The sequence below is a fragment of the Cyprinus carpio genome, chromosome A12 (genome assembly GCF_018340385.1).
Source record: "Cyprinus carpio isolate SPL01 chromosome A12, ASM1834038v1, whole genome shotgun sequence".
NCBI classification, from domain to species: Eukaryota; Metazoa; Chordata; class Actinopteri; order Cypriniformes; family Cyprinidae; genus Cyprinus; species Cyprinus carpio.
The window spans coordinates 15,503,575-15,519,024 of record NC_056583.1 but is presented as its reverse complement, the minus strand read 5'-3'; positions in this window follow the sequence as shown (position 1 = coordinate 15,519,024).

The window sequence follows — 15,450 nt, the reverse complement described above, 5'->3', positions numbered from 1 at the left end:
GTCCTGTTGCATTAATTCTTCAGATATTAAAAGCAGGGAATGTGTCTTATCAGCTATATCCATTGCTTCTGCATTCTAAGTCTTGCATTCAATGATGACACACACAAACCAGGATGAAGACGAGGAAGCCGACTCTGAAAGAAAAGCAAGCAATCTGGATGCTAAAAGAAAAGAGGAAGTCAATTAGAACTAATGGAAAAACAAAGGGCATGGAGAAATCAAGAGTTTGGAAACTACCGGCGACATCAGCAACCAACGATGACATGATCGGCTGAGAAAAACAACAGCAGTTGATTACAGACAAATCATAAGAGCTGTGAAAATTTACCCTAAAATACATGTCTGTAAAATCACCAAAAGCTGGGGTGATGCTATGTCAATCTACAGTCCGCAGGAGAATTTGACACAGAATTACAGAAGCTACACAGCAAGATGCAAACCTCTGATCAGCACCAAAAATAGAAAGGCAAGATTCTTCACAAATGTGAGTTGATGGACCGATAAGACAAAGATTAACCTTTATCTAAGTGATTGGAAAGCAAAAGTGTGGAGAAAAAAGGGAACTGCAAATGATCCTAAGCATACAACCTCATCTGTAAAGCTTGGTTGAGGTGGTATGATGGCATGGGAATGCATGGCTGTCTCTAGAGCAGGACCTCTTAATTTTAATGACGACTTAATGTATGATGGCAGAATGAATTTGGAAGGGTACAAAATCATCTTGGCTATCAATATTCAAGAAAATGCCACCAAACTCATTAGAAAGCACTTCATATTGGATCAGGACAATAACCCAAAACACCCTGCCAGTTCAGTCAAGGACTTTATCAGGGCAAAGAAATGTAAAGTCTTCGATTGCCCAAATCAATCTCCAGATTTAAATCCAATTGAACATTAATTTCACCAGCTGAAGAGGAGACTAAAGACAGAAACTCACCAAAACAAGCAACAGTTGGAATTGGCTGCATTAAAGGCTGGGGAAAAGCATTTCAAAGCATAAGACCAAGAGTCTGGTGATGTCTATGGGTTGCAGACTCACTGCTCTGTTTGCATGCAAGGGTTCTGCAACTAAATATTAGCTTTTAATCTTTTACATCTGCCTTAAATTCAACTGTTCCAATACTTATGCTCACATCAAATAGTGGGATGAACTCTAAAAGTGCTATCATTTTAATTTGGTAAAACATGTGTCGAAAGACCTAATAATAAAATGTGCAATTCTGTAGTTAATGTTCTGTAATATATATATATATATATATATAACAAAGATGTGTTGTAGTTGTTTTTTTCCTGAGGTGGTACAACTGTCACTCTTTTTCAAATTCCTCTTAAAACTATGACCACCCACTTGTTTTCTGCCATGTTAGGTTTCAGTAATGTAATGCCGTGGGGCGTGTTTTTACCCTGTCACCCACATTGCCAAATGAAAACAGTCCCCATCTAAAGACTTACCTGTTTTATCAGCAATGGAACAGCTGCTAGCTCTCATGTTTTTTCACAAGTGTGCCTGTTTTTTTGTTGTTGTTATTGTTTTCTCTGAAACTCATTATATGCAGTTACACTACAATGCTATTCAATATGGTTATATTAGCATGCTAATTGAAATTTATAAAGCAATTGCCCTTGAGAATGCTGAAAGGTCCCTTATCCAGTTGTTGCTGTGTTAAAAGCATAACTAGCCAAGCGTAATTAAACCCCTTAACTTGGTTCCCATGCCAACAAGTGACTGTTTTCAATTCAAGACAAGATGAAATAATTCCTCCAAGAAAAATTCAGTGTATTCCATTGTGAAAATATATATTAAATAAAATGACCTATCAGACACCTCAGACAAAACTTTCTGCCTTGGGTCAGGAAATGTCTGGATGCATGAACATCAGTAAAACTAAAGTAGTTATGTCTGAGTGAAAGTTTATTGTGTAACTTTGGTAAAAGCACAAATTTATGTTGGTTGGATGGTTAGAATTTTAGAATTTATCTTATTATCAGATTATTCCGGGTCTACACCACTCCTTCCAATCCAATTGAAATTTCATTTGGATGAGCACAGTTGGATTGATTGAGACATTTACATGAAGGCTTTTCAGTCCTATTAAGCCATCAATCTGATTACAAATGGATTATTTGGCTACATGTAAACATAGCTATTGATGCATACCTAGCACTTTGTAAAAAATCAGTTGATGACTTTGTTAATGAATGTTTTAATTGCCTTGGTTTAACTTGATGGTTTTGACTATAGTAAATGCAGAAAAGAGTCAGTGTGTCTATCTATCTATCTACTATAAAATGTCGTCCTTAATACCAGGTACTTTTGACTAGCAAAGGAAGTAGCAAGTACTAAAGGCTGATGCATGGATGATAAATATATAAAAGGTCAATCCTAACTTAAAGGATAAGAAATCATGTCACACAAGAGAGAAAACTACAACAAAATTTCATGGGGTCTTGTAATGACATCACAAGTGGCATATGCCTATTTAGAGTGGCCTGTGATATAAAGTAGCATAATTGGGGACATGTTCTTCTACTACAGAGTATTCAATCTTTAATAATATGCAAGAGTCAGCGAGATGAGGGGCAGATTTCTCTCCACTGAGTGTTAACATTTAACCCCTAAGAGTCAAAGTAAAAATAAACAGTAAGCTGGGAAAATATTAGTTATAGCAATTTGATATTCAATGGCCTGGCTCCTCCCCATGAGGCTGTGACTGAGCAACAGCATTGTCTTGTACAGGAAGTGCCTGTCATCCATCACATGTGATTACAGGTATGTTAAATATTTGTCATCCGCTTGGAGAGGCTGCCTCACAACCAATCACTGTTCTCTAGAATCCTGCATTGAGCTACTGTTAAAATACAATAGGCTGGTGACTGCTGTTATGACAGGCTGGATGGGGCATCAACAAATTTCTGTGAGTTGTAAGTGGTTTAATGATATTAACATAAAGGTTGACTGGTCTAATAACAAGCTAAATGTCATCAAAGGGGTCATATGGTGTTGCTAACAAGAACATTATTTCGTGTATTTGGTGTAACACAATGTGTTTATGCGGTTAAAGGTAAAAAAAAAAAAGAAAAAAAGCACATTATTTTCCACATAACGTACATTATTGTTTCTCCTCTATGCCCCACCTTTCTGATTTTTACAAAGCTCATCGGTCTGAAAAGCGAGGTGTGCTCTGATTGGCCAGCTATCCAGTGCATTATGATTGGCCCCTTAACATACTGTGATGCCTCCTGGCACAACGAAAACAAAACCAATAAAACCCATTACGAACGAGGCATTTGTTGTTTCCAGTGGGGACCAAATTACGGATTATAATGACTTATACTGTGTTTTTACGCATTGCGTTGCATTGCACCGCGTAAACATAAAACCATGTCTGCATTCGTGATCGGAGAAATGACAAACAAGCACTACTCTCTACACTGCTCAAAACTCGCGTTTGAATCGTCAGTGGCAAATTCTTTAAATTTGAAAATGTACTTACAGTTTGTGAGTCAGAACAGCTGGTGTTCTGTCGATTTGTGCTACCCTGTCAGATTTTGCTACCTCCCATTGAGTAATGTGTACTACCCACTCCCTAACAGTGGGTGGTACACAATTCAACAACGAAAAATGCTACCTGTAAAGTTATGGATTATTAATGTCTACACCTACCACAACCCTACACCTACCGTTACAGCAATACAAATACAGTAATTATGTGTTATATTCGTGGTTGTAGCTAGAAGGGAAGCTACAGGAAACCAACAATAAATAATTTTTTTCTACCAATTAGATTAGTCTACACCTACCCCAACCCTAAACCTACCGTTACAGTAATGCAGATACATTAAATATTGTTGTTCAGCATGAGAAAAAGGATGCAATATTGATGTGTGTATGCGCAGTAAACCCTGGTAGGAAAATCTGATGGGTAAGATAAAATGTCAGGACACCGGCATTGTAGTCTACTATCCCAGGATCAGGAAATATCCTACATACAATGGACTGCACACATCTGAATATTTGGTTTGAACTGTTCTGGAACAGTTTTGTAAATACAACTTAACCACTGATTTCTAGTTGTGTCCTCTTTTGGAAGGCCAAACAAAGTATTTTTGCTTTCACGCCGAAACATACAGCATCTCCACAATGCGGCGGTGGCAGCAACAATAAAGTTACACCTTCTTTCTTTGCGTGAACTTTTGGGTGGCTTTATGCAAATCTTCCCAGATCGTAACGTAGACATGGGCATGTTTGAACGAGCTGCTTTAGGAGGGCATGGACAAGTCTTAACTTTTATATAGAATATCTCTTTGTGTTTGAGACTCTAGTCTTTGCAACTTTAGGGATCTTATCTATTCACAAACAGTTTCTAACACTCCAAAGAGAAAGGAAAACATGAAATCACACTATATGACCCCTTTAAACATGAGAGATACTTGATGTTTTTTGTTCATTATCAGCAGCATAACAGTATTGTGGATGCATTGTTATTTTAGGATTTTGGATGGAGAAGGTGCTAAATGTTGGGCAGTGAGCCAAAGTGATGAATGTACAACAATTAAGCTGGTGGCAGCACTGTGAGAGTATATGGGAGAGGAGAAGAACCTTTTTCAGAGTGCTTGTTTACCAGAAAGAATTTGTTAGATTTACAATGGTAAAAGTCGGCAAAATTTGGCAAAATTCTTAGAATATACAATGCTATCTCACGACCAATTCATACGTATTTTACGAGGTGGCTAATTCATATGAATTTGTATGACCTCACTTGTATGATTTTATACGATTTCTCTAAACCCCAGTGTCGGTTAGGTTTGGTGGCGGGGTTAGGTGTAGGTCATTCGTACAAATTCATAAGAATTGTGCAACTCGTAAAATATGTACGATTTGGCAAAAGAGTGTGGTTGTACGAATTCGCACGAATTAGCCACCTCGTAAAATATGTACAAATTGCTGTGAGATGGAATATACAGTACCATTCAAAATGTTTGGGACCATTATTTTTTTTATTTAGCAAGGATGCATTAAATTGCTGAAATTGACATTTACAATGTCTTTCTAAATAGATTTCTATTTCAAATAAATGCTGTTCTTTTGAACGTACTATCAAAGAAATCTGTAAAAAAAAATGTATCATGGTTTCATAAAAATATTATATATAAACTATTTTTAAGATCTTGAGCAACAAATCAGCATATTAAAATTATTTCTGTAACACTGAAGACTGAAGTGATGGCTGCTGAAAATTCAGCTTTGCCATCACAGAATTTTTTTTTTTTTAAATATATTACAATAGAAAATTTTGAAAATTATATTTATTTGAAATTGTAGTAATATTTCACAATATTAATGTTTATTACCGTTATTACTGATCAAACAATTGCAGCCTTGGTGAGCACAAGCGAATCCTTTCAAAAACATTAAAAAAAAATTCCCAAGCCCTAAAGTTTTGAACAGTAGTATATATAAACATTGATTATTAATATCATGTCTGTTATGACAACTCTCGGAGGGACTGGCACGATAATGTACATGACAATGTTAATGTATTTGGTCTTGGTGGAATCGAGACTTGCTACTGCCAATACATCCACAACATGCTGCTGTGAGCAGGTAAGAAATATAACGTACATGAAATAACCCCCATATAGCATACATGAATCACCTCATAGTAGATCTATACAGGTGGAGCTGGGGAAAGTGGAGGCTTTCTGAAGCAAGCTGCAACTGCTATGGTAAGCCCTAGTCATTTATCTGAATGCTGAGTAGCGAGCTCATTAGCTACCGATACAAGTGAGAACCAGTCAGCTGTGCCATGTGATAATGATGTCATTATGTCAGATTGAATTAGACCTACTGACTGCGCCATCTACAGTTTCATGGCAGAACTCTGTATTTATCTAATCTTACTGTATAAATAAGACTAAAGACTAAATGGTGTTTGAGTCCTTGGTGGCTAAATATGTAAATATTTTAACTAATTGATTGCACATAGAGTCCAAAAGAATTTCACAAATGTGAAGAATAAAAACTCCTCATAAACAAAACAAAGCATGTCCTGTCATAGTTAAACAGCAGCAACAGGATGACTGAGAGAAGATGATATAGCTAAGTGACAGGAAATGTCACCTGAGAGTGTGAATCACAATTAATTTTCTACGTGGATCAGCCCACATTTTTGTTACTATGGAAACAACCCAGTTCCTCTGAACAAAAGTCTGGGTCAAATGAGGTCAGGGGTCAACAAAGTTCGAGAGCATAAGAGGTTAACGTGATGCGTTGCCAAGGCAACACATCCCCAAACTCAAAGAGCACTTAGCAGACAGCATGTGACAGAGGTTTCTGTTTTTATTGTACAGCAGCCCATCTCAGTGATTTAAAAAGTCATTAATAGTGTATGAGAATATGTCTGTTAAAAGATGCAATGACAAAGAGTCACAAGAAGGGTTACAGTACATCCTAGCATACACTCAGACACATAAGCAAACAAACCCCTGGAAATGGACGTCAAGCTAACATTTTAGGACATGTATGAAGGTTGAATGAGCATTGCATTGCACTGTCAGTATTAAGATCTGAGTGGAACAGATAGCTTGACATGGTTTTTATAGCTCAGGTGAGATGCATTCAAAGACCTCAGAAGGCTAAATCACATATCTCTAATTCAAATGAGGAACGCAATAAAATTAAATCTTATCAACTCGGTAGGACTTCCAAAACTGCAATATTGGGACAAGAAAATCAATTTAGTGCAACTAAACTTTTCTTTGTAAATGGAGTTAACCCACTTTTTCAATGGTATTTGTTACTACCAGGTTTCACAATGATTCACTGATTACAATGAGAAGTGCAGAGGGCTCTTTAAACATATGTGTAGTTCTTTTTTATTATTCCCCTTACCACACCATAAGATCTGTTGAGATCAATTTAGAAAGCTCTTTGCTACTGAATTGTTTGAACCTTTAGGGAAATATAATAAAACAACAATTTTGGGTGTGGCTTGTCTCATCTAATTTAATTAATGAGTATGGGGGCAGCTGTGGCCATTGGTTAGAGAGTTGGACTTGTAACCTGAAGGTCGCAGGTTCGAGTCTATGTGCTGGCAGGAGTTGTAGGCGGGAAGGAGGGAGTGAATGAACAGTGCTCTCTTCCACACTCAATACCCATGGCTGAAGTGCCCTTGAGCAAGGCACTGAACCCCCAGTTGCTCCCCGGGCGCTAGATGTATAGCTGCCCACTGCTCCAGGTGTGTGTTCACGCTGTGTTCACTTCTCACTGCTGTGTGTGCACTTGGATGGGTTAAATGCAGAGCACCAATTCCGAGTATGGGTTACCATACTTGGCAAATGTCACGACTTTCACTTTTTTTTCTCTTTCATGACTCACAGATTTAACCTACTAAACATTATTCAAATAGCTAGCTACCTAGCAGTGTACTGATAATCTCTCTTTTTCATAATTTGGTCAACAGGACTGATACCCCACATTATAATGCAGAGGAGAGTTTTAGATCCTGCATTTTGGCACAGAAACAAGTACTCTTATTCTTCATAGTGAGAGAGAGAGAGAGAGAGAGAGAGAGAGAGAGAGAGAGAGAGAGCGAAAGAGTGCTGGAGAGCAGAATGTACATCACCATGCAAGTGTCAGTGCTGATGGCAGCTAAGTGTACTGATAGCTATGCACAGTTTTACTTAATCATGTAATGAGCATGGTGAAAGAGGGCAAACCCTGAGAGCAGCTGCAGCAGGAAATTAACACGAATGAAGTGCTTTTCAGATATACAGCATCAAAATATAGCCATCGACATGTGCCCACCAATAAAATGATAATAAGAGGTTCTTTAAAAAGTGTTAGGTCACTACTTTTAGGTTCTGTTTCTTTAAAGCTCAATAAGCTAAATCTATTCAAGGATAATGCATATTAAGCTGGTCATCATAAAGCCCTGAATTGTATGTCTGTTTGTTTGTTTGTTTTGTTTTTTTTTAATTGGCAAATCTTTATAAAATAGAATGAAAAATTAAACAGTAATAATGTCATACTGGGTAATGTTTAAACTGAACATTAAAGAAATTTCAACTATTTTGTCTAATGAAAGTCAGTGGGGTCCAAAACTACATTAGACTCCATAATTTCAATACATGTTAATGGGGAAAAAAGGCCCTGAGCTACTGATGACAGATTTTTAATTTTTGAAAATGAAACTATAGTACAGCTATGTAGGAAGCCAATTGCCTGACTTAGCGGTTATTATTAAGAATATTTGATCACAGAATGCCACAACTGACTAATCAGAATCAAGTATTTTAATTTATTGTAATAATGTTTTTTATTTTACCTATTTGTTTAAAATGCATTGCATTTTATGCACTAAAATCACAGCTTACAGCTTAGTGAGCTACCTAATATTTTTCATGAGTCATTAGCATCTTTGAAACACTCACTCTGCACCGCAGTAGTCAACAGCTGATTAGATAATCTATTTATTTGTGAGGAGCTTGTTAACTAGTTAAGCCATATTACAGTGCAAAGCTGGAGCCTCTGTGGGATTTCTCTCATTGGTGTGGGAGAAGTGTTATAGATTAGATATTTTCACTCACATAAGCATTACTGTGAGTGAAGTGTGAAAGCATTATTATTATGTCCTGTGGCAGTCACAGCTTTTAGTTCACTAAACTATCAAACAAAGTCATTTTCCTTCAGAAATGCAGTTGGCAGCAGCTTGGTAATTAAGGAGCAACATCTGTTCCTGTTGTTATGAGGTCAACATCCCGTACAATCTGTGGCATTAGTTAAAGCTCAAAAGAGCACAGAGGTGTTAAAAGGTTGTGACATTATGCCAGAGGGGCAGATTTTGTCTTTAAAACATCAGTTGGTTGCAGAAAGAGACTTTATTGCATTACAGTGCTTTTTTATTTTTTATTTATGTGCAAATATGCAAATGACACTACAGGACACTTTATTAAATGATTTGCATGACCGAGGCCTTTGATGCAAAGCAGAATAAAAACATTACAGTTGTATAATGTGAACGAAAATGTTTCTTTTTAGAAAAATCTGATATTAGTGAATATTTTATAGATTCAGAAGCAATAACTACAGCGAGTGTTGAGTGTTTCTACACCATTTGTTTTTCATTGCATAAACTTTGATGAGAAATGTCTTTTATTGAGCAAGGCTGCATTAATTTGATCAAAAGCAAAAGTAAAGGCAGTTATAATGTTACAAAAGATTTATATTACAAAGAAATGCTGTTCTTTTTTTTTCTTTTAATCAAAGAAAACTAAAAAAATCTATTTCTATAGGGCTCATGTGACACTAGCAATGTGCTTGGCTGCTGAAAATTCAACTTTGCCACCATCACATGAATGAATTACATTTTAATATAGCCTATATTGAAACAGAAAACTTACATTTAAATTGTTTAAATTATTAAAAAATTACATATTAGTCAGATGGTTTGTTCCTGTTAAAGTAGGCAGCCCTTGGCTAGAAAAAGCAGCAAAGAGGGCTACCTGAGACTACTCTGAGTGTTGTAGTTGTGAAAATATGAGGTGAGTCTTCAGAGAGGTGTACAGTACTTCCTGCACTCAGGTGGTACCCACAGAGTTCTGCATGTTCCCATCAGTTCTGTTCAATTCATCCAATGCAAGAAACATGTCTCAGTTAGTTACCTTTGCAAGTCCAGCACATAGTTTAAGGGGATCTGCTGTCAGCATCTATCATTAGACATGTCATATGTGATCTGTCATATAAATCTCTCCATCGCTCCCTATCTGCATCCACTTGTTCCCGTCTGCCTTTATATATGCTGCTTGCAAATATAAACACATTTCTAGGTCAGTACAAAGTGTCAGCATGAGGGCAAGTGCTCAGACATTAGCATGATCAAAATCTGTGCTCTCCCAAAAATAACAACACAGCCACCCTGACAGAATGTGTGCGCTTGAGTGTGTGAGCAGACATCTATGTAATGTTATGCATGAAATAACATCAACTCGCTCCTACAGAGAGATGGGGTAATGGGAGCAGCCCATGTCTCTCTGGCTTTCTCCTTACAGAGGTCAAACTCTTCCTTTGGTGCTGCTCTATGAAACAAAAGGCCTAAAACCAACAGAAAAATTCCGCCTGTAACCCAGTTTACTTATGTAATCAAGTAAAGTCAAGTCTGCTTTATTGTCAATTCTTCCACATGTACAGCACATACATACAGAGTACTGAAATTGCGTTATTCTCAGACCCTTGGTGCATATAGAGCATAAAAATACAGGTAGATAAAGATTAAATATAAAATACAACTATACAATTGTTGAATGAGGTAGTGAGGAGACCAATGCTGCACAAAGTGTCTGGTGCAGGTCACAATTTGTTAGTGGGAGGGGAGTGGAAGGACCTGGGCATGTGGGAGCAGGAGGGAGGGGGCAAAAGAGGGGAGAGTTCAGTTCAGTTCAGAGAGTTCAATTCAGTTCAGTGGTTCAGTTCAGGGTTCAGAGTTCAGTGGTGCCTGGGGCAAAAGAGGGGAGGGGGGGCCTGTGATGCAGAGAGCTTTGCGGGTTAGACGGGTTCCATAAATTGAGACGGGTTCCATAAATGTGAATGGATGGGCATTACATAGCAGAATGGAGCCTAAAATAATGCCTAAATATCTACTAAACAGTTCCAAACTTAAAGGAATGTTCCGGGTTCAATACAAATTAAGCTCAATCAGCAGCATTTGTGGCATATTAATGTCATCACAAAATGAATTTCCACTTGTCCCCTCTTTTCTTTAAAAATGTAAAATAATAATAATAAATTTAAAGAAAAGAAAAGAAAAGAAAAGAAAAGAAAAGAAAAGAAAAGAAAAGAAAAGAAAAGAAAAGAAAAAATCTGGATTACAGTGGGGATCTTAAATGGATTTGCAATTTGCAAACATTAAACTGCTTTTCAGTATAGGCACATAATGCAAACAATATGAGAATATGATAACATGATTTTAGTGTAAAAATGTGCTTACAAATGCTGCAAACCCTAAAACAACTGCAAAATTATAATTTACACAGCTTTACAGCTAAATTAATACACATTTTAACAGAATTTAATGCAATTTGTTTTTTATTTTTTATTATAAGCTTCATGTTTCTGCTTCTAAATCCGCCAAAATTTGCCCATTTTACTTCCTTTGTAAACCTTTGAACCAGTTATAGTATTTTGTAGTACATTACAGTACAATTTGATTGTAGGTTATGAAGTTTTTTTTTTTTATAATAACATGCATCAATCGTTCACAATAAGGCAAAGAGCATGCATTAAGACAGTGAAAAGTGACGATTTTGATTCTGCATTCTGTGTATATTCTGTTACAATGGTTTCCATTTATATAACAAGACCCTTTACAGCCAATAAAAATCAAAATGTGTGGACTCCTGAAACATGATGATCTGATCTGAAAACATCCATGAAATCAATGTCTCACAGGCTAGGAAAAATGCTCACAGTTCCAGTGAGGCAATTAATACAGCATCTCAGGGTTACACAGCTCAGATTTCTTTTCATTAACACAAAAAACAATAACATAAGCCAGTGTCCAACTATGGTAAATTTATTTAAATAACCTCAATCTACTCTGATATTCTATGAGATACATTTTGACCACCCAGGCAGATATACATTTTCATATGAATCAACATTTGCAGCACTGAACCACACTGACTTTCTTCTAATTAGTAGTGTCCTGCGCAGCGATGCTTGCCCCACCCCCGCATACCACACAAGCCAGAATGACAGCACGAGATATATCCAAGGAAAGACGGCTCTCCATGTTTGGGCCCCATGGTCCTTCATATATGCACTTGCTTTCTGCCTATAGACTTGCTGAGTGTGTTTAAATATGCACATGCATGTATGTGTGCCATTGCCGGACAGCCGAGTAGATGGCCTAGATTTACAGCGTGCCAAAGAACACCACTCCCTGCGTGGAAGCAGTGTGCTCTGAAGCGTAGTGCCCTGAGAACCACACCATGCTTTTCATCATTCACACACACTCCTTTCTATCCTTTGCTGGTCCATTCCATTTTTCCTTCATGTTCATTTTCCTAAGTGCCTTATTTTACATTTATGAACACATGATCAATTGGAAATAGGTCACTGTGTTAACAGTACCAGATAGCAGTGGAAGACTACAAAGATTTACCCCTTTCCATCATGCATTGTTGTAATGCAGGTCTAGTATTCAGCTGTGGCCCAACTGTATATGAAAATCTGCATGCCATTACAAATGTAGAGGAAAATACAAGCTGTATGATATTTACAGTCCCTGTACAGTAAGTGCAAAACAGACATGTATGGCGCACTGCAGTTATGCATCTAAAAGCTTCTGAGAATGTATAATAGTTATTCTTGCATTTGTGAATCTTTTCTCATAAAAACTGGGAGATGAATATTCATGAAGACCCTTAGGGATAGATTGCCGTCTGAAAACTAAAAATAAAATGAGAGAGAAAAAAAAGATACAAATGTGCTGGGACCGAGTCCTACACCTTATGTGAACCCTGTATGCTAAAGCAATTACATAATACACTCCTCCACACCTCAGAAAAAATCAGTGGATGTACCAGTTAGCATCTACTGGCACAGGAAATTATATTGCCAAACTGAAAATAATGGCTGAAAATATTCTTGCACTGTCTAGCCAAAAAAACTGCTTCTAATGATTGCTCCTTCCACTACCAATATACCAACTCAGTGAAACACATCGGGTAACTGACTAGGTGTCACACTTTACTTTATGGTAGGCCAATTGTTCGGTAGGTTTATTTTTTGAAAGCCAGTTTCTCTATGCACAGAGAGAAACTTTTTCTAACCAAGTCTTGGTTAAAAACTAAAAATAAATATAAACTATTGAACATTTTCGCCACTTATAGATACTAAAAAGATGTTGTTCAATTAACACATTAGCAATGGTGGGGCAAGGGGGGGTCTGATGGTTTTAAGAAAGAGGTTAAATGCAAAAAATAAATGAATAAACAAATAAACACAAAAGAGTAACAAAAAATGTAAACAGCAATATAAAAACATTAATGGTTTTGAACATGTAATTAAAATTTATGACCCTATAGTAAATAAAATGTATAGCTGAAGAACTGTAGCTATAAAGTATATTACAAAATATAAAACATGTCAGTGACATTTAGGAAAAATTTTATCCTGAGTAGCGTGTTCACTTTTTTCCTTATTGTTATTACAAAATTACATTTTTTAAACAATTGAACAAAATTATGTTTATTCAAGAGTGTTTTTTTGACTTTCACTCAAATCCCTATAGCTGCTGAAACATAGCTGTTTTGATAATATTAGGCTACATATGAAAAACTAGGCCCTGTCTCTTACACACTCCATGTAAACATGCATTGGTTTAAATCCATCAATCAAAATGTCAAATCTGTGTCCACAGTTGAGAAAGCTAATTTTAAGAGTGGAACAATGTTCTGCAATTTTTAAGGAGTGACTGAACAACTTTATCTCCTGAAGATGGACACATGGTCTTGCTGACAAAATCAATTATAAATTGTATACATACAAAGATTGCTGGATGATGACCTCATCCATAATTCAGTTGTCTACTGTATTCTTCTGATAGCTTCCACACTACAGGTAGACACACACAAATCCTATATGCTGCACTATTGAATAAAAATGCTGGATATTCTGCTTAATACGCACATTCCTTTACATCGTGTGGACAGAATATAAAATGACTGGTGCTTCACGTGTGACCTGAAATCTAAAAATAGAGCAGAAGGGGCAGGGTTTTTACCCTTTATGAGAGAGGAAAAAAGGGACAAAAATGGAAAATGATCCATGTTGTACAGCTTTTGACCTTCCTGTCCCTGAGCCATATGCATACCACCTGGCCCTCACTGCTCCAGGTGCAGACAGAATTTACTGGCTCTTTTTCCTTACTCGCCAAATGTGCTTATTGACTCAGAGAGTTTGGAGAGTGCGGTAGGGGGGTAGAGAGCAGCTCATCTGTGCAGAAAGTGGTGTGACTCAGTGACATAATGCACTGTGGCTGCAGCTCTCAGTGTTTCACCGAGCTAAATAAACAAAGGCTAAAGCTCAGACATTATACATGCTTTATAGATTCCCTCTGGATGATTTGTAATCAAATGAAATCAATTTCTCATGATACAGTAAATATGGGTACACACAGAGACATATACAATATAAAATTTATATACAATGTATATATTATATATTGTAAATATTACATATTTGTGTGTGTGTTTTGAATTTTATTTTTATTTTTTATGTATTATTAGTATTATTTATTTTAAAAAAAATGTATACTATTTTATTATATTACTCCATTGTTTTTACTTTTAATTACATTATTCTTATTATTATATAAAGTTGTAAAGGCAATAAACAACTATATATGTTTGTGTGTGTATATACTAAATATATATACACACAAACACACATTATACTGCTAAGAATATTATTATTAATATTACAAAATGTTATTAATTTAATGTAATATATTTAATTAAAATAATATATAGTTACATTTTACATTTTTATGTACGTTTGATATTTAAGTGAATAATTAATTGAATTTCTTTTAATAGAATAAATCATAATTAATATTATAGGTCGCTATGTTACTAGCCTAATACCAAACTACAGCACAAAACTGTAATGCTTGCAGCTGTCACGTGTATGACAAAGGAGGGGGTTTTGATGAAGTGTTCCCCTTTTGTGTGATCCTAGATGAAGCAGGAGAAAGAGCCTACCCTAAGCATGGCTGAATGGACATCTCACTGAGATGTTAACAGCCCCATGGCCCATATTCCCATCTTTACATCTGTTAAACCATCTCAGACACACTATCTTCAGCGTTAAGAGACAGCTGATTATACAGATTTGGAACCAAGATAATAGGTATCGGGTTGTGCTCAAGAAGAAGATGAGAGAGACTGAGATTCTTCTAAATGGAGAAAATCAGTGAGAACAGCTTGTGATGTCTATTTTGAGCTGAGCCCTTCATAGTGAAGTTGACATCACAGCGCCACCAAATGGTTGAGTTTTATCAGGCTTTGAATAATAATGTTGTGAAATGTTGGTAAATTAAGTCGTAATTGTTTTTAACAAGTAAGCTAAGAAATCACATTTCTGGATGGTGGAAAACAAATAATTATAAACTGACAAATGCACAAATATTCATCTTTCAGTAAAAAGATTTTATTTTCCTAAACATTAACTTTACATGCATAGTGAATCATGAAGTATCTTACTACATCAAAAATAAAATAAGAATCAATCAATAAATAACATAAAATTCTACAAAAGAAAAAAAAAATTGAAACAATTTTATGCCTCTCCATTTGAGGCTCAGTTTTAAAATGAAAACATTATATTACACATTAACAGTGTTCAGTTACGTGCTGAAATCAAAATTTTGTCCAGTGAATGCAGCATTT